The sequence below is a fragment of the Chiloscyllium plagiosum genome, unplaced genomic scaffold (genome assembly GCF_037043375.1).
Source record: "Chiloscyllium plagiosum isolate Xiang-an unplaced genomic scaffold, Cpla_swu_hap1 HiC_scaffold_1, whole genome shotgun sequence".
NCBI lineage: Eukaryota > Metazoa > Chordata > Chondrichthyes > Orectolobiformes > Hemiscylliidae > Chiloscyllium > Chiloscyllium plagiosum.
In genome coordinates, this window is record NW_028270139.1 from 53,551,746 (window position 1) to 53,572,553 (window position 20,808).

Below are 20,808 nucleotides of genomic sequence, written 5' to 3' on the forward strand. Positions count from 1 at the left end.
AGACCCGGGTTCAATTCCCACCTCAGGTGACTAACTGTGTGGAGTTTGCATGTTCTCCCCGTGTCTGCGTGGGTTTCCTCCGGGTGCTCTGGTTTCCTCCCACAGTCCAAAGATGTGCAGGTCAGGTGAATTGGCCATGCTAAATTGCCCGTAGTGTTAGGTAAGGGGTAAATGTAGGGGTATGGGTGGGTTGCGCTTCGGCGGGGCGGTGTGGACTTGTTGGGCCGAAGGGCCTGTTTCCACATTGTAAGTAATCTAAAATCTAAACAACTATTTGTCACACCCTTTGGGTGAAGTGCTTTTTGATAATGGCCAAACACTATATTTAAGCTTTTGTTCTAGACACCCCCACCAGATGAAATAATTGATTGCCCCTCTTCACTCCTATTATCATCTTAAATACCTCAATTATATGATTTCTTTTAAATTTTCTCCATTTAGATGAATATGAACACTGCCCTCAGTTTGATCTATTTAGCATTGGTATCATCCCAATGAATCAGCAAACGATTGAAATCCTCTGCAATGAACAACTGAGAACTGAGCACAATATCCTAAATGGGGTCTAACTAGAGTCCTGTACAGCTGTAGCACAAATGCACCCCGTAGTTTTTTAAAACATCTGAGAAAAAGTCAATATTTAATATGCCTTAAGTTATGCTTTTGTACCTGTGGCCTATTTTTAAAAATGGTTTTAGTGCTAATTGCAACTGGAAATCTTTCTTCCCATTTTCTCACATCCAAAATTTAAATCCAAATACAGCAAGTCACTAACCATCTTCAGCTGTTTCATCAATGATCTTCCCTCCATCAAAAGTTCAGAAGAGGGGATATTCACCAATGATTGCACAATGTTCAGCACCATTCATACTTCCTCAGATATTGAAACAATCCATGTTCAAATGCAATAAGAACTGGACAATATATAGCCTTGGGCTGAAATGCGGAAGATAACATTCACACCACACAAATGCCAAGCTATGACCATCACCACGAAGAGATAATTTAACCACTGCCCCTTGACTTTCAAGTGTTAGCTGAAAATGTGTTGTTGGAAAAGCGCAGCAGGTCAGGCAGCATCCAGGGAACATGATGTAAACTGAAGAAGGGCTTATGCCCGAAACATCGATTCTCCTGTTCTCTGGATGCTGCCTGACCTGCTGCGCTTTTCCAGCAACACATTTTCAGCTCTGATCTCCAGCATCTGCAGACCTCACTTTCTCCTTTCAAGTGTTAGCATCACTGAATCCCCCACTAACAACATCCGGACAGGACACCATTACCAAAAACTCAACTGGACTTGCCAAACAAACATAGTGGCAAAAAGAACAGGTCAGAAACTAGGAATATTTCAGTGAGTAACTCACCTCAATACACTCCAAAACCTGTCCACCAAATACAAGATACAAGTCAGGAGTATGATGGAATACTCCCCACTTGCCTGGATGGGTGCAGCTCATACAACAATCAAGAAGCTTGACACCATTCAGGACAAAGCAACACGCTTGATTGGCACAACATCCACAAGCATCCATTCCCTCCACTATCGATGTTCAGTAGCAACAATGTATACTACTATCTACATGATGCGCTGCAGGAATTTGCCAAAGATAAGACAACATCTTCCATCTCAGGACTTCTTCCAGCTAGGAGGACAAGATCAGCAGATACATGGGAACACCACCAGGTTCCCCTCCAAGCCACTCACCATCCTGACTTGGACATCTCTCACCATTCCTTCACTGTCTCAGGGTCAATATCCTGAAATTCCCTCCATAATGGTATTATGAGTCAACCCAAGCAGCTGCACTGCAGCTGTTCAAGGAGGCAGCTCACCACCACCTCAAGGCGACTAGTGACTGGTAATATATGCTGGTCAGCCAGCAATGCCCACATCCCACAAATGATTTTTTAAAAAACGTTAGCCCACTCTGCTCACTGAGCTCTAGGCATCTTGCCTAAATAATGCTGCCAAGACATGAAATTTAAAATGGCTTTGATTGGTAACTTGAGTACTTCACAAACTACATGCCAAACCAGACAAAAGTTCAAAATCCTCAATCCAATATTTCTATAAACTGCTGCGCACCCACCCCAAGTTAGCTGCTTTAAGTGACTGCACATCTGTTTGTGTTCTACCTGATACTTAATCCTATCTAATTAAAGTCCACTGAAGCTTGACTATATGTCAGTAAGTGAAGATGCTCAACTGAAGAGCTGGTGCTCACACCTGAATGGTCAACTTCTGTGATTCTATGTCACTTCTGTGTCTTTTCTCACTGCAGGGAAATCAATTATAATATTTTTAATCACCAAGTTACTCTTCAAAACCCTGAGCTATTTGTCTGACTTTAGCCTTAAACATACCATGAGGAGGAATTTCGGCTGTGCATCTCAATGTGTGTGATAAAGTTAGCTGTTCCTATCTGATATAGCAGTGTACACATCAAATTCTATCCAGCTTTCCAACTATTTTTGTTTGACATTGTTTATCAACTTACTCTGTAATTTTTTAAGTAACCACTATAATGTTTTAGTCGTAAGGACCGACTTATTGCTGAATCGCTGGCTTGTTTTGTTGTCCTTTTTCTTGTCAAACTATGACTTCTATTTACCCTATCTAGTTCTGGATTACTACAATATGATAGCTCCCTCCTGTGATCCAAATTCTTTTCACCAGTCCATCAGCATTTTCTAAGAACCATCCATTCCAGACTCCCTTTCAGAACTGTCATAGAATCATACAACACAGGAAGGCCATAAAACAATAAGAGATAGGCCGATCAGCCACTTGAGCCAGCTTCACCATTCAATAGCATCATGGCTGATCCAACATTCCTCATGTCTATTTTCTTGCCCTTTCTCCGTGACACTCGATTCCGCTATTGATCATGAAGCTATCTATCTCAGCCTTAAATATACACATGGGTTATGTCCCCACAGCTGTCTATGACAAGGAATTCTAAAAGCTCATAAGAGAGAAGAAATTCCTTCTCATTTCAGTCTTAAATTGGGCCCCATTTTTCCTGAGACTATGCTCTATGATTCTACCCTCTTGCATGTGGGGAAACATCCTCTCAGCATTTGCGCTGTCAAGTCCCTTGAGGATCCTATATGTTGCAATGAGGTGACATCTCATTCTTCTAAAGTCCGGTGAGTGGAGTCCTGTTAAGCCTTTGCTCATAAGACAAGATTTGGAGATGCCGGTGTTGGACTGGGGTATACAAAGTTAAAAATCACACAAGACCAGGTTATAGTCCAACAGGTTTAATTGGAAGCACACTAGCTTTCTTAATCAAGGACTCAACCTGCAAGTTAACCTTTCGAGAATCCTGGACCAGCACTCCCAGGGCCAGGGGGGATAAGAACACACATGTAGATGACACATCCTCAGTGAAAACTTGACCAGGCCCAGCAGTGGAGCTGTGACCACGAGAGCGAGAGAGAGTGAGAGCAAGAGAGAGAGCCACAGAAAGACAGACATTCAGACATCGGAGAAGACAGAGATTCCAATGGCCCAGCTCAAACACGTGGATCTAAGCTATGGATAATATCCTTTTTCAGACAGATAGAGTTAGATTACGAATAAATATTGTTTTGGGAATTTGGGAAATTCTGACATGGTGTTTTTAATAATAAGGAATATTTTGTTAATAAAATCGAGTAAAATCTATACTCATTAGAGGAATATTTAACCAGTGACCAGATGGATAGGCAAATTACCAATGCAGTTTTAAAAAAAATGTTTTTTTGCTTTAAGATCATATTCTCTGTTGTCATTATTATTATTTCTTTATTGCTTTGCTTGAGAAGTTAAGTTTGGTTGGAGAGATATAATAACATCCAGATTGCTAACTTGCAATTTACTGACTTTCCAGAGGTGGTTTTACTTTTTTATTGACTGCCTACTCAACAGTGAGCACCTTTCACTTGATATCACCTCAGTGCTATGATGAAGTGGTTTACTCCTGCTACGTTATGTGAAATTCCAATGGCATGCAATTTAATACATCTGCAACTATTACATTCATTGCTGGGCTGACACTTGTTGTGACCAATAAAATTCCTTCTGCCTAAACAGCATCATCCTCTTTTCCTTTTGAACCTTTTATGTTGCATGTCATTTCTAAAGTCTTAGGACAACTCAATGAATAATGAGATTTTAAATTCACAGCTAAAATTTCTGTTGACCATTTCCCAATCATTTCTGAGGTTAATTCCTCTGTGAAAACTCATCAGTTCCTGTCATCTCACAGAGTCATAGAGACATACAGCATGGAAACATATCCTTCACTCCAACTCATCCATGCTAACCAGACAGCCAAAATTAGTCTCGTCCCATTTGCCAAAAAGTTGGCCCATGTCCCTCTAAATCCTTTCTATTCATAGACCCATCCAGATGCCTTTTAAATGTTGTTATTGTACCATAGTGCCAAAGATGTTTCTCTCATCACTTATTGCGTGATGATATTTCTTTTATATTGAGCTTGCATCCCAAACCTGGACAGCTTCCAAATGCTGCTACAATTGAATCCACCATTTATTTTTTGGTACTACTAAATATCCCACTTGAACCTTGGAACCTATAGAAAATTAATGATTTTCCAGCAAGTTAAGCCTTCTGACAGTTTTCAAAAGCATATGTTTACCTGAAAATTTTTCTCCGCTAATATTAGAAGTCTATCCATGTTACATTAGAGATAACATTTTGAGTCAAGAGTGTGTTGCTGAAATAGCACAGCAGGTCAGGCACATCTGAAGAGCTGGAAAATTGATGTTTCAGGCAAAAACCCTTCACTCTTGACTCTGATCTCCAGCATCTGCAGTCCTCACTTTTGCCTAGATAACATTTTGATTCCACTGTTCTGCTTCAGAACCGACAGTAGCTAGGTAAAGATAATATTTATGCTAATGATAGGGAGTGGGCAGATAGGTGGAGAGGAAGCCCAGAGAGTGAAAGATAAAAGAGTGGCAAGGCAAAGGGATTCTTGTAGTATAGTAAGCCAGGGAAGAAGAGAAGCTTGATTGATGATAATGGAAATGAAGAATAATTGAAAATGGGTTGGCTGCACTGAAAGCAACCTACTTCATGAAAGGACCTGTGGTTAAAAGTTGTTAATAGAGATGGAAAGAATTGGTCTTGCTCTAAAATAGCTAAATTTGATGCGAGTCCTGAAGGCTGTAATGTCTCCAAGTGGAGGATGAGCTATTATTTAGGTAAAAAACAATGTCTGCAGATGCTGGAAACCAGATTCTGGATTAGTGGTGCTGGAAGAGCACAGCAGTTCAGGCCGCATCCGAGGAGCAGTAAAATTGACGTTTTGGGCAAAAGACCTTCATCAGGAATAAAGGCAGAGAGCCTGAAGCTATTATTTGTCCAGTTTGCATTGAGACTCACTGGAACACTGCAGTGGGCCTGAGAAATGTTGGATGGGAACAAAGTGGTATACTGAAGTGACAGACAATTCGAAGTTCAGGATAATTTTTACTGACAGAATGTAGATGTTCTGCAACTTGGTCACCCAGTCTGTATTTTCTTTTAGGGAGAATTTATTGACTTCTTAACTCTTTTCTCTCTCATGCTACAAACAATCTACAGGTGTTTCCATATATGTGCTTAGATAATTAATTGTCCTTCTGTTTCTTCTTAACCTTGATTAAAGATATTAACAAACTTAACGATGTGATAAACCAGACATTATCACCAACCTGGATTTAATACTCTGATTGTGGTCTAATTAACACCGAAGGCCAGTTCACATTCCTGCTTTTGTGCTCAACAACACTAGCTCTAATATCCAAAACCTTACTCATATGCTTTGCTAATTATTGCATGTTCAATATGTCCTAAATTCAACGATCTACAAACATCCACCTTCAGATCCCTTAGCTCCTGTCTTTAAACTGAGCATTGTGTCTTCCTATCCCTTCTACCAAAACGAATCACTTCACTTTCCTGTGCATTAAATTTAATCTGCCACAGGTCTGTCAATTCTCCTAGTATATCACTGTTGATTGATATAATCGACACTGCCTGTCACATCTTAATTTGTTTCAATTTCCAATACAGTGCTACTCTTTTTTCAATCATATATCTCAATGTTACTGAAAACTAGTTGTCTTCTAAATGCTAAAAAACTAACTGTATTAGAATAGTGCAGACTTGCTGTGCTATAGGACAGTAACTTCATGTTACCTGTGCTGTATTTTGGGCCATCCTGTATAAAAATTAATTTTGCAGGTTAGCTGTCTCTGCAGAAAATTAAAAAAAAGTAAAATAAAGATTCGCCACGTACACAAACTACTAGTTTTATGCTTTGGTGCCAAGTTGGAATCCTAACCCAGGATTTCCAAAACACTGATGTTATAGTTAAGGCTTTCATTCAATATTTTCTTCCTATCATTAATTCCCAAAAGCATAATAGAAACCATCATCCTTATACATGATGTTTACAGATCAGCATGTTTAGTAAGTATCTTATTACTGTACGTTGATCATTAGTTGTCTGAGCATACTCTTCTGTCCAATAGGCAGGAAATAGTATGCCATCACAAAATGCATACACATTAAAACTATCTGGTCAATTTTATTCAATGTTTAAATAAAAAGCAGAAATTTTCAGAAAGACATTAAAAAACTATATCATAACAAAAAAAAATCTAGAATAATTGCACAAAAAGATAGTAGGCCCATTTTTAACCAGTTTCCTGACAGAATTTGGTCAGCAGCTTGGCTTCTGGACAATTCAGTTCTCTTCTCAAACTTCAAAAGTAATGTTGTATAATCAACACAAATTTCAGTTTCCCTGGATTTCAAATCTATAATTAGAACTAAAGTTGAGGAACCAGAGCAGAAACTTATGCTGAGGGATGTAATTCATTTCCTTGATGTAGATAAACTGACTGAAAGTTGAACAGATCTTACATCTTCAGAAATTAGACCTTAATGTTTGGAAATCCAATTCTTCCATACATTCTGTCAATGCCTACAATTAGTGATTGCAATTATTTATTTTTATGCTTTTCAATCTACATATTAATATCTGCAACAAGTCTTTCTTGCTACAAGCAAACTATTTAACTTAATTGTTCTTTTTACAAAGACATAAACATAGCTGGCAGGGCTCTCTCATCTTGACATGATGTTACCATATTGATCAGTAACTCATGTTCTAATAATGAAACAATTTTTAAAAAGACATATAGATCAAATGGTTGGATTGTATTTAGTTGGAAGTTGGTTAGCTCAATTTGTTGGATGGCTGATTTGCAGTGCAGAATGGTGCCAGTAGTGTGGGCTCAATTCCTGTACTCACTGAGGTGACCAGGGAGGTCCCACCTTCTCAATCTTGCCCTCACCTGAGCTGTGTCCCTTAGGTTAAAGTTATTACAAAGGAGCTGAACTCCAGATGTGAGGTGGTCTTGACATCAAGATCATTTTTGATTCTTCAGATACTGAAGCAGTCTAAGTCCAAATGCAGATAGACCTGGAAAATAGTTAGGCATGTGCTAACAAGTCGGAAGTAATCTTTGTGCCACAAATGTGCCCATCAATTACCTTATCTAATACAGGGCAATTTAATCATCACCACTTCACATTTAAGGTCATTATCAAGGCTGAATCCCCACTATCAGCATCCTGGTGATCCCATTGACAAGAAACTGAACTAGACTAGCCATACAAATACTGTGGCTGCAAAAGCAGGTCAGAGGTTAGTAATTCTGCAGCGAGAAACTCCCCAAAGCCTATTCATCACCTGGAAGGCACGTGTGGGAAATGTGATGGAATACTGCCAAGTTGTCTGGATGAGTGCAGCTGCATCAATACTCAAGAAAGTTTACACTGACCAGGACAAAGCAGCCTGCTTGATTGGCACCACATCCACAAATTCCTCCAGAACTGTTGCTCAGTAGTAGCAGTGTACACCATCTTCAAGAAGCATTGCAGAAATTTACCAAGACTCTTTAGACAGCCTTCGAAACCCATGACCACTTCTATATGAAGAAATGAAGAAAACATTACAATCCAGTGAAAAATACTCTGAAATGTTCTGCTCGCTTTTGCTGTCATTATAAAACTAACCTATGGATAAAGGAAGTCTAACTATGTTCCCTTACATTGCTGATAGGGTCTTTGCTTTGAAAACGAATTGAGGATTTTTTGGTCTTTCCTTTTTTCAAAAGTGATCTATTGTATATACAGTTGTGACTTTGCTGAGCTTCAAGTGCATTGTAAGCATTTAATTCACATAAGAATGAAAGTCAGTTTCAATAAGATGTAAAACAGATTATTCCTATAAATTGGTTGCTGGTTTGTTGACACAGCTAATAGGGTTACAAATATTACAAGTGCTTATCACATGGCAGAATGCAATTTTTCTTCTATTTCAATTATATTAAAGCTTATTTTTCTAAATGGTAAATTCTTTTCCCATGAAATGTAAATTATTTTGATGACATTACATAAACTATAGGACTGCACATAGTGTATACTCACTAAGTTACTATGGCAGAGTCATGTGAGGAGTGAATATACCTGGCATAGCTGATCTGAAGAAGTATGGAGGATATGTGCATAGCATTGAAGTGATAATGATGGAATGGGGTGGATAGAGGATGTACAAAATGAAAGGTGTGGTTTAGAATCCTTTCAACACACGTGGGTGCAATGTTGAAGAACCGAGGGAGGTCTTCTCACCAGCCCATTTTCTCACACATGCTGTTCATGCACTCCATCATGACTTACAAATGGACTGCAAACTCAAGCCCTGTGTGAACAACAAATAACATGTGATGTCATTGATGGGTCAGATGTGTAGTTTGACAGTTGGGGAAATATGCAGACCAGAATTTCATTAGCCCAAAAGGAAGATTTGGCCCAGGATCTCAATGCAGCAAGGATACAGAAAATAGCAATAAAAAAACTTTTACTATTGATATGTAAAGTTGCAGTTAAATGTAGGAGGAATTAACAGAGGAGTAATGGCCATAGCATTATTAAAAGAAGATAGCAATGATTGCACTGGAAAATGATAACAAGCCTTTTGTCATCCTCTTTCCTGTAGTATGAGAAAGTTAATGAAAGTTATCAGAGCTGTTATCAAATTTTACACACATTTGAGTTCACAAAAGAAAGTGGCGGAGCGTATGGAATAAAAAGCATAAAGAAAGCAAAAAAATCCTTCGAGAAAGCTTTAGCAAAAGTATACAAATTCAACTTGAAACTAGAGAAGTTAATGGAACCAGAAATGCGAGTAGATCAAAACTACTAAGCATGGAGGCATTAACATTGGCACCACAGGCACTAGAGTGTATCGTCATCCCAGACAATACTATTTCTACTGATTGATAGTTGTAATTTTGTTACAGAGCAACGTTAAGGGTTGTTTAACTCAATTTTGGCTTGTTTACAAAAATTTAGAAACATAAACATATTCTTTGTTTAGGCTAAAAAACATTCCAAGAAATTATGGGTTGATCAGTTTTGTACATAGTTGAGACATCTTTAACTCTATCAGTTAATTTAAATGCTTTTACAGTTTTGTAATTAGGGTTTGCTGGGGTCAGCCACCAGTAAATGGTTAGCAAAGTTCTGAGTCCAAGCAGTCACATTTCAGGAAGGCTTCCAAATATAAATCAGTAGCATATACTTTGTTCATTTGTTCAAACGTAAAACTTGCTGCACATCTCCATTCTGGAATGTTGAGCCAATTGGATGCATAGCAAGCTTTAGCTATCTAACGCATCATAATAAAGAGACCTGATGCAGATGCAGTGGTCTGCAACGAGAAATGAACATTGTTTTAGCAGCCTGTGTATTTGAAAAATTGAAAGCAAAGGAAAATTGTCATTGGTCTATTTCAGCAGTTGTGAATTGATGTGAAATGAAGCAAATTGTGGAATATAGCGTGAATAAGATTGCATGGTAAGTGGAGGTAATTAACATAAAGAGAGAGCAGTGCTGGGCAATACAGGGGAAATGAGAGAAACTGCACAGCCAAAAAAACAGAAGGCAAAGCCTGAACCATTAGCTACTATGAGTAGATAAATTTAAGAGGAAGTAAACTGAATATTCATTACACAGTTTTAGTGGGAAACTGTGTTCAACAGTAACTGGCTTGTAAGTGCAATGTGAAGTCCTTGTCAGAAGCTATGATGATAACCAAGGCAATCACAAATGATTCAACGTGATTTTCAAAAGCCACATTCCAACTATAATAATCATTCAGTATATCTGGGCTAATCAGATTCCCTTGACAGTATCCATTGGCTAGTTTATTCTTATAGAATCCTTAGTGTGGAAGCAGGCCATTCAGCCCATTGAGTCCACATCAACCCTCCAAAGAGCATTCCACCCAGACCCACCATAACATATCTTTACATGTGACTTGATTTGTGTGATATTACTTAAAGTTTTATGTCAAAAATAATTATCTCAATTTAGATGTAAACCTGATCGTTAATATCCATGGTGTATTCCTCACTTCACTTGAGGGGGAAGAAGGTGAAGGGGGAAGGTGACGTCTCAATGGTGAAGATCAATACTGTGGGCTTACACCCTATTATTCAGACTATTCCATAGGATGGTAGGAAAATCATATGCAATGTATATTCCAAATTTCTGTTGTGCATTTTTGCTGGGTAAGCCCCCCATATTGGAAGTGAAAGGTATAAAGTATTACCAGAAGTGTACTGGCTTTTGCAAAAACATTTCAAGATGTTGGAATCATCAAGGACAAAATAGCCAGTTTGAATGGCACCCAATTAACAGCCTTAAACCCATATTCCCTCCACTATTGTTGCACAATGCCAGCAGTGCAGCAACCTATCAGGGCTCATCTCACAACATTATCCAAACTTGTGACCTCTACTTCCTAGGAAAGCAATGGTAGCAGGCACATTGGATTTCCCTTCCAACCCACACACCAACCAAACTTGGAACAATATAGCCATTGCTTCACTGTCACTGGGTAAATCATCTAAAAGGTTTGCCCTGACTGCAATTCGAAACCCAACCCTACATTACGAAGCATAATCGATGAAGAGTAATAAATGCTGGCATGACATTTACACTGTATGTTACACTATCAAGGTGAATGAGATTATGAAGCAAAATTCAAATTTTAATAAACCCTCACATCACAATTGGTTTCCTCAGTTTTCTTTTCTTCTGTAAATCAAAACAAACAGAACAAAAGTAGTGAAAGAGGTCCTGAAACTCCACAAGTTTGGATCCATTGCTAGACATTCAGTAAAGCAGAAATGCCAATTGTTGATTCAGTCCAGCACTCATCCAAAATCCTAAATAGGGGAACAATTACGCAGAATTGGCTAGTGCCCATGTCATTCCTTCCTGGACACCCACTCCAGAGCAGACCAGGAATACTGGAATAGAATATTAGAGCAACATCATAACTTAACACCATTAATGTTAGCCATTTCAGATAATACAGGAATGTCTTATTTAAAATCAATCTGTCCAAATATTTTATGATCCATCTTGGTTAGTTGGACTTGAACCCAGACTTTAAGGCCAAGGTAAGGCCAATACAATTGCCTCAGAAAGGCACTTCCAAGTGTGATAATTGAGAACAATAAGCACCCCTTTCAGTGTTAATGAAAATACAAACAGCAGAAGATCCTTTGTTAGCTTCTTTCCCCACAGACCTGCAGAGCTCCTCCAGCAGTCTCTGTTTTCATTCTGTATAGAGAAACCCTTGAAGGGCGAAGAAGAAATTTTCTTAATGTGCAGTCAGGCTGCTGGGCCCTGACAAACATTCGGGCGAATCTTTCAGCTGCAGTGCCAGATTAGTGGACAGATCCATTTTCGCAGGGTGCTCCTCCAAGGACCATTGAGCACCCAGAAAAGAATGTCTCCATCCTGACCCAAAGGAAGCTGCTGGGAAGCCACATTGATGTTCTTGATGGTTTTTCTACATGGTGTGGAGCATTCTGACACTTGCAAAATAGTTATCAATGATCACTCTGCTATCAAGAAGATCCTGTGATGAAGAGAAGAATTTGGGCTCGCCTGCCAAAACCTTCCACCTCTTCAGCTTCTAATCCAATATCAGTGGGCTGGTAACATCACAGCTTTTGATTTGGCATGGGGGTTAGGGTGGAATTGTTTTTCAATCTATAATGCAAATAATTCTCATTGAATGATGCTCCATAACTTAACTACAGATATATATATATGTTTTTTTCTAATGTAGTTTGAACAGGCAACATTTCAGAGAATTTTTCCATTATCCTCATTTATCACCTTAAACCTTAACCTTATAAGTATTTCTGAATATAGTTCTGTGAACCATTAATCAGCACTTTGGACTTTAGTGGATTTATCCACATGGGAAATAAATATGGCAAGAGATAATCACAGAAAGTCCACTGTACTGGACTCCTCTAGCCAGACCATTTGGTTTGAGCATCTTTGTCACCTGAATTAGTTCTACAAAAACAGGGCTGCAATAACTGATCTCCTAGAATGAAAATCAGGAGCTTTTATTGCCAGGTAAAACAAAGTCAGAAGTTAAAAAGGCAGCATTCTAACATCTCTAGGCTGATGCCTAAAGAGAAATTCAAAAGGGAAAGAATGAGTAAACATGAAATGAAAAGGTTTTCCAGAACAGATACAGTTGGCAATATAATAAAATGCTGGAAATCTGAAACAAAAACAGAAATTGCTGTTTGTTTTCTTCCCACAGACGCTAATATAGAGTTAACATTTCAAGTCTGGTGACTCTTCATCAGAACAGTTAGCAGCTAGAGAAAAATGGCATTTATGCTGAAGTTGTGACATGGTGGCTCAGTGACTAGCACTGCTGCCTCACAGTAACAGGGATCGGGTTTGGTTCCAGCCTTGGGTGAATGTGGAGTTTAAGAATGTGGTGCTGGAAAAGCACAACCGGGCAAGCGGGATCCAAGGAGAGTTGACGTTTCGAGCATAAGCCCTTCATCAGGAATGAGGCATATGCTTGAAACAGCAATTCTCTTCCTCCTCAGATGCTGCCTGATCGGCTGTGCTTTTCCAGCACCACACTCTTCAACTCTGATCTCCAGCATCTGCAGTCCTCATTTTCTCCTGAATGTGAAGTTTGCACATTGTGACAAAATATGGCTTCAAGAGGGACTTGCCCTGTCCTGTTTCTCTTGAAAACAAGTTTTGTAAACCTGATGTCAAAGTGTCTGCTCCATGAAAAGCAGAGTAAATAGTTTTGTGTGTTTTTCTGAACAGTAGATAAAAGAAGCATAAATGGATGAAGTCAAGCTCACACAGCCCCAAGGTTTTAGATTTTGCATTCAGTTTTTGGAGTGGGTGTTTTGGAGGAAGCTGCAAGATACAGTTTTCTTAGCTGCTGCTGAAAAAAGCTTGAGTTCTGTCTCTGCTGCTAGACTCATTCTTTCAGTTTTCATTTTCTCCAGGACTGGAGAAGATAGCAAGTGAGGGAAATCTGTTTTGCTGAATGCCAAGGATGTGTGTGTGGGATGCTGCTATATTGGAACAGTTGATGAGTAGTAGTTAAATGATATACACTAGTTAAGTATTTCAATTGAGTTAAAGTTATGCCAATTCTTCTTTCTTTGTTTGTATTTTATTTGTGGTATAAGAAAAAAGTGTGTTTTGCTCAAAGCCTAGTAATAGTCTACGTTGTGCTAGGATAAAAATTTAGGATATAAGTTAGGGTCAAGGCTATCTCCTTGGTATGAAAAATGTGTTGCTGGAAAAAGTGCAGCAGGTCAGGCAGCATCGAAGGAGCAGGAGAATCAACGTTTCGGGCATAAGATATCTTAGCCTGCTTGGCACACCTTCCTCATTCCTGAAGAAGGGCTTATGCCCGAAACATCGATTCTCCTGCTCCTTCAATGCTGCCTGACCTGCTGCGCTTTTCCAGCAACACATTTTTCAGCTCTGATCTCCAGCATCTGCAGTCCTCACTTTCCTATCTCCTTGGTATGTTTGAGGGGGTTTTGTATGTCCCATAACAGCATTTTCCTGGTGTCTCTATGAGTTTCCTTCCCAAGTCCAAACAGCAGGTTAGGTGGATTACCATAGTAAAAGTGGAGTGATGGGGCTTGGTCTGGCTGAGGGTCTTCAGAGGGTCGGTGCAGACTTGACAGGCTGAATGACCTCTTTCCGCACTTTAGGGATTCTATGTGATGGGAAGAAAAAGCCCAAGAGATCCAACAACATGCTGATCTTCAATGATATACAAAGCTTCATTGAGGCAAATGGGGCCACATATAGACCAAGGAAAAATTGACAAAATTCCTTTTAGTCATAGAGTCACGTTTTTCTTCTTAAGGTTGGCAACAATGAAAATAACATTTTGAGCCACTCCTCAAATAAGATTCCAAGTGTCAACTGATTCTCGCCCAGACTATCACCCATTACCTTCTGGTTAAATCTATGGGTGAATCACCACCCATGGGAGAGCTGCAATGAACAGTGAAATGAAAAATACAGAGCCTGTCGCCCCAGTGGCAATCCAGTTGAGGTCTTCAAAACTCATGTACTTGTATTCACATCAAGATTCTAATGCAGCTATCCCACAGGTTTGGAAAAAAAAATAATTTTGTGACCTTTCAGAAATACAATTGTAAAAATTTTCAAGAGGGGAAATATAATCATGTTTTGGAAGCAGAGGTATTTTATTCTGGTCATAAAATGGAAATTCCTGATATACATTCTTCTGACTTGCCTGGTTTTAGAGGAACCTCTGACATGCTCTTTGTTGCCAGACAAATCCAAAGAAAATGTTGAGAACACCACCAGGAACTTCTCAAATAAAAGCAAACTGCTGCAGATGCAGGAGATCTGAAATTAAACCAGAAAGTAATGGAGAAATGCAGCATGTCTGGCAACATCTGTGCAGAGAGAAACAAAATTAATATTTCGAGTCCAGTACAACTCTTCTCCAAAGAAGAGTTATGTTACATTTTACTGGGATACCATGCTCAAAGTCAAGCCTCATTATTCCCAGCAGTTTCACAGAAGTTTTTTTAAAAAAGCAAAATACACAAAATCTCCAATTTGCCTGGTAGATAGACCCAAATTAACAGAAAACACAGACCAGGTTTTTCCACTCAAGTATGTTTTAATCATTGATCTGTCAATACATAACTCTACTTGCTGAAACTCTAAATGACCTTATAAAGTCTAAAGGGTGGGGGAAGCTGGAGTTACAGGTCAATGACCTTGGTCCTCAGAGTTCATTGAGATGATCATTTTGAATGCCAGGGCTTTCTGTTCCTCCGTCTCTTCTCCAAGTTCTCTTCACTTCGTTGCAGAAGGCACAAACAATTGATACATTAACTACAAAGTGTTTTGAGCTACTTGTTACGGCTAAAGCGTACAGAAATTGGTGAGATAAAATATAGTAGCTTTCTCAATTGGCTTCTATCTAGCTATTTTGGTAGAAAGACACAATCTGCCCTTGAAATTTTTAAAGACTTCTGCTAGTATTGTTCACACCCACAGCTGCTAAGCTAGACAGGAGTTGGTGGGTTTTGGTATCCACAACTGATCACAACTCCACAAACTATTAAGCAACATGTTGCTGGCCAAATCTCACTTTGTATACACGCACTGGAGCCATGCCATTTCTTTTTATACCTTCCCCCACTGATTGCAAAGCAACAGTGTAAGTATGACCACAATGGGTTTCGGTAACTTGCTTTTACAAAATCAAAGTGCATCCACAATTTTTTGTTGTAAAACAGTCTTTATCCCAATTCAGTCCATCAACAGGTACAGAAAATGAAATGATATAGTCTTTACAACATCATATTGGACTTGAAATATTAACGCCGCTTCGGTCTACACAGATGCTACCAGACCTGAGTTTTGGCAGTTTCTGTTTTAATACCAGGGACTCCTCATTACATTAAATGACCTAGCCAAAGCATTCTACTCAGTAAATCCCAAGATTCTATGGATTGTGCTCCATAGATTTCAAGAAACTTCACAGCAATCTTGTAATTGCTTCATGAATATTTAATCAGCAGATTCAGAATTCCAGAGTCAAGAAATAATCTCATTTGCTGAGTATATGATGATTGTACCAGCACTTAGTCTGTAGAGGGAACTGCACTGTTCCGTTCAGTCATAACGCACATAACTGCTTGTGTCTTTCCACAAATGCACAAAAAGTTTTCATAGACGCTTCAGTGGTGTAAGTTGGCTTCACAGGGGCAGTGATCTGTCCTGAATCTGTTTAGCAAGTGTAGTTTATTTCCATTTTTAACTTCATGATGATATGACCGCAACTTTCGGGATCAGGAGATTTGAAACAGTGATCTTCAAAAGCAGGACCAGGATCAAGTAAGGCTGTGTGATTGTCCGCCTACTATTTAAAATCTACCTGCCAGTAGGTATTAGACTCAAAGGTCAACTACTATCTGGTCTCAGCATTAAAAATAGTGTAATGGAAAAATTAACTCTAATTCACCCCTTCCCAAAATGTGCTGACCACCCTAGATATACATGATCTACAGTTTGCAGATGACTGCAATGTTACTGCTTACTCCACAACAAATTTGTGAACCTCTGCAATGTGCATTCAGGAAAGTGGACCTATTATTGAATGTTTCCAAATCAAAACTCATCTCAATCTACTCCTTGTCAGCCAAATATTCTATCTTCCATATATTCATTGTCACATGTATATTGTTATAAAATACAGTGAAAAGTGTTGTATATACTGTCACCACTCTCTGACACCATCTTAAAGCTCAGAAAAATTAAAACAAAACATAGAATACAAAAGCAGAAAAATTATGAATTAAAGGAAGTGTCCAACTTTACAGTCCTTCTTGTTAAGTGCTCTGTCTTGGGCCTGTGGGGCCAGGCATGAGTCCCCCTTGCTGTGATGCTGCTGCTGGAATGAAAGTTGCCACTGTGGTGCCATCACACCTGTAGCAATGCCCTCACTACAATAAGTCCTTGATGAGTCTTACTACTGATACTACTGATGCTGCCAGGTACTGTACCATCCAAACTTGACTCTGCCGCTATCATGTGTCTGCTTCAGGCCAACCTCGCTGATGTAGCTGCTGCTGATGCTGTTGAGTCTTGTCTTGGGCCTAGACTCATCTCCACCGACACCTCCATGAATCTGTGCCAGAATAAGATGCCACCAGGAACCTAAATTTGTCTCCACAGCAGCCATGAGTCAGTGTTACAACCCCTTTTTCAATGTGGAAGCTACCGGGAACTCAAACTTGCCTCCGATATTGCTGCCACAAGTTCATGTTGCTGTGCCCACTCATCACCACCAATGCAGTCACTGTGTCAGAGCTCTTCACCAAGAGGAAAATAAAACAGAAGAGGAAGAAGAATTGAGAAGAAAGAGAGAAAAAAAGAAACAAAACAAAAGTTGGACGGAGTGGACATGCCCTGGGCTCAGAAGACCTACTCCACTGCCAGCTTACCAAAGTGTATGTTGAAGGAAGGTTTCTGGAATATCTTCAGCAAGTGCTATACATTCAGCAGCCACCTCTCTCTTTCAGTGACTTTTTGTTCATTCATTCTTGGGAAGTGGGTGTCACTGGCTGGCCAGCATTTATTACGCATCCATAATTGACCTTAAGAAGGTGGTGGTGAGCTGCCTTCTTGAATGACTACAATCCATCCGCTGTAAGTTGACTCACAATGACATTAGGGAGGGAATTTCAAGATTTTGACCCAGTGACTGAAAACACTTTGATATTTTTCCGGGTCAGGATGGTGAGTGGCTTGGGAGGGAACCTGAAAGTGATGGTGCTCCCATGTATCTACTGCCTTTGTCCTTCCAGATGGAAGTGGTTGTGGGTTTGGAAAGTGCTGTTTAAGAACCTTTTATGAATTTTTGGAATGCATCATGTAGATAGTACACACTGCTGCTACTGAGCATTGGGGTGAAGGGAGTGGATGTGTGTGGATCTGATAGTAATCAAGTGGGCTACTTTGTCGTGGATGGTGTTAAGCTTCTTCAGTGTTGTTTGAGTTGCACTCATCCAGGCAATTGGGAAGTATTCCATCTCACTCCTGATTTCTGCCTTGTAGGTGATGGACAGGCTTTGGGAAGTAAGGAGGTAAGTTACTCGCTGCAGTATTCCTGGTCTCTGACATGCTCTTGCAGCTAGTGTGTTTATATGATGAGTCCAGTTCACGTTTTGATTAATGGTTATCCCTAGGATGTTGAGAGTGGGAGTTTCCAGTGATAGTAAAACCACTGAATGTCAAGGAACGATGGTTAGATAGTCTCTTATTGGAGATGGCCATTGCCCAACACTTGAGTGGTGCGAATGTAATATGCCATTTGTCATCCCAAGCCTAAATGTTGTCCAAATCTTGTTACTTTTGAATACTGACTGCTTTAGTACATGAGGAGTCATGAATGATGCTGAACATTGTGCAATAATCGGCAAACATCCCCACTCTTATGACCTTATGGTGGAGGGAAAGTCATTGATGAAATAACTGAAGATGATTAGGCAAAGGACATTACCCTGAGGAGCTTCTCCAAAGATACAGTCTTGAGTTGCTAGATTTATTCATCATCAGTCCCATTTAGCGTGTGATAATGCCGCACAACAAGATGGAGGGCATTTTCAATGTGAAGGTGGGACTTTGTCTCAACAAGGACTGTGCGATCGTCACCTTATTGATACTGTCATGGACAGATTTATTTACAGCCAACAGACTGGTAAGAATGAGGTCAAGCATGTTTTTCCTTCTTGTTGGTTCCTTCACCATCTGCCACAGACCCAATTTAGCAGTCATGTCCTTTATGACCCGATCAGCTGCTATTAAGCAATTTTTGGTGACAAACATTGAAATCCCCCATCTAGAGTACATTTTCTGCCTTTGCCACCCCAGTGCTTCCTCCATGTGTTGTTCAACTTAGAGGAATTCCTTTCCATGTTTATCCTGAAGCCATGAGACTTCATTGGATCCAGAGTCAATGTTGAGGACTCCCAGGGCAACTTCCTTCCAACTGTATACCACTGTGCTGCCAGCTCTGCTAAGGTGGCACAGGACATATCCAGGGATGGTGATGGTTATGTTGATTAGGTATAATGCTGTTAGCATGACTGTGTTTGGCTGTTGCTTAACTAAAACGTAATTTTAGCACTCGTCCCAGATGTTACTAAAGGAGGACTTTGCATGGTCAACAGGGCTGCTTGTGCCATTGTCTTTTCCAGCGGTTAGATCAATGTCAGGTCGTCTGTCCAACTTTATTTCTTTGTTGAGGCTTCGTAGCTATTGACATAAACTGAGTGGCTTACTAGGCCATTTCAGAGAAAAGTTGAGGGTCAACCACATTGGTGTGGGTCTGGAGTCACATGTAGGCCAGATGAGGTGAGAATGGCAAATTGTTTTCCCTGAAGGACATTAGAGAGACAAATGTTTTTGTTTCTGATCATCGACAATGATTTCATTGTCATCAATAAATGATTAATTCCAATTTTTTTCTTATCAAATTCAAATTCCACCATCTGCTGTAGCAGGTTTTGAACCTAGGTTCCTAGAACATGAGCTGGATTAGTAGTTTAGTGACAATACCATCTCCCTATGAAGGGGTCAATTAAAAAAAATTTTTTTTCCAGTTCATCCTTCAATAAATCACTGTAGCAATTATTTCAAAAATAAGGGCTTAGCAAATCAACAAAAGTCCTATAATACAAAATAGCTGTTATCATCCAACTCCTGTACTACAGTGAGACCCCCGAGCTGTATACCAGCAGAGTACTAGAGAAATTCCAACAACAGTGCCTCAGAATGAGTGGGAGGATCATAGAATGAATGTTAGTGTCTTTCTTGAAGCCAGCTCCACATACATTCAGCAAAATTGTCATTGATATACTGGACATGATGTCCAGATGGCCAAAGACATCTCTCTTGCCAGGTTCTGTTTACTCAATTCAAATAGCCAATGTTTAATGGGAGGACACAGAAAACGCTTCAATGACACTCCAAAGCTTTCTATGAAGCAGTCTGCATTGACATCTACCAATCATCCAGAATGTGACAACTTGTCCATCAAGCTGCATTAGCCTTCAAGTCACAACGTCTTAATATGAAGGAAGGTCACAGAGAAAGAATAAATGAAAACAAATCCAGCATTCTGAATCTCACCATCTCATCAGACATCCTGCTCCTTGTGCCAAAGATCTGTGTTTTTAGAAGTGGCCCAGTCAGTTACATGAAGATCATGGCAGAAATTCATGACCCAGAGGAGACATCATCCCTGAACTGAGACACAGCCAACAATTCAAACAACAGCATTCTATAAGGAGAGATTGGCCCACAGAGTCATCAGCATTGACTCAAGACTCTATGATATCTTATTAGGTCAAACAGGGCAAGTAAACCTCCTGTTGATTACCATCTTCCACCCTTTCTCAATTGATAAATCAATACACCTCCATGTTAAACACTATGTGGAAAAATCAATGAAATTAGCAAGGGTTCAGAATGTACTCCTGATAGGAAGATTCAATATTCATTAAAGAGTGATTTGGTTGCACCACGACTGATGCAGTTGTTTGAGTCTAGGATCTATCTACAAAACAGGATCTGTAGCAGGTGAAAAGAAGACTAACAAGAGGAGTAACTTGCATGACTTCATCCTTACCAATCTACCTATCACAGGTATTAGCATTTACCAATGACACAATTGGTAGGAGTGTCGCTGCATAGTTTTTGTATAAGTGTAAAAGACATTGGAGCAGAATTATACCAACCTGTCCATCAAGATTGCTCTGCTAATCAATTAGGTCATGGCTGATCTGATAATTCTCAACTCCACTTTTTGCCTTTTA

The 20,808-nt window shown here is 39.6% G+C and overlaps 1 protein-coding gene across 5 annotated transcripts in view; it reads right to left on the reverse strand.

Moving 5' to 3' along the window:
* The window catches only part of ppargc1a (peroxisome proliferator-activated receptor gamma, coactivator 1 alpha), a 701,995-nt gene that overhangs the window by 217,684 nt on the left and 463,503 nt on the right, over nucleotides 1-20,808 (reverse strand). The window contains exon 2 of one of the 5 annotated variants that reach the window (XM_087986823.1): nucleotides 7,849-7,995. The exons of the other annotated variants lie outside the window; for them this stretch is intronic. The gene's annotated coding sequence lies outside the window, so the exon portion shown is untranslated. The remainder of the gene's footprint in view (nucleotides 1-7,848; nucleotides 7,996-20,808) is intronic. 5 annotated transcript variants of the gene reach the window in all.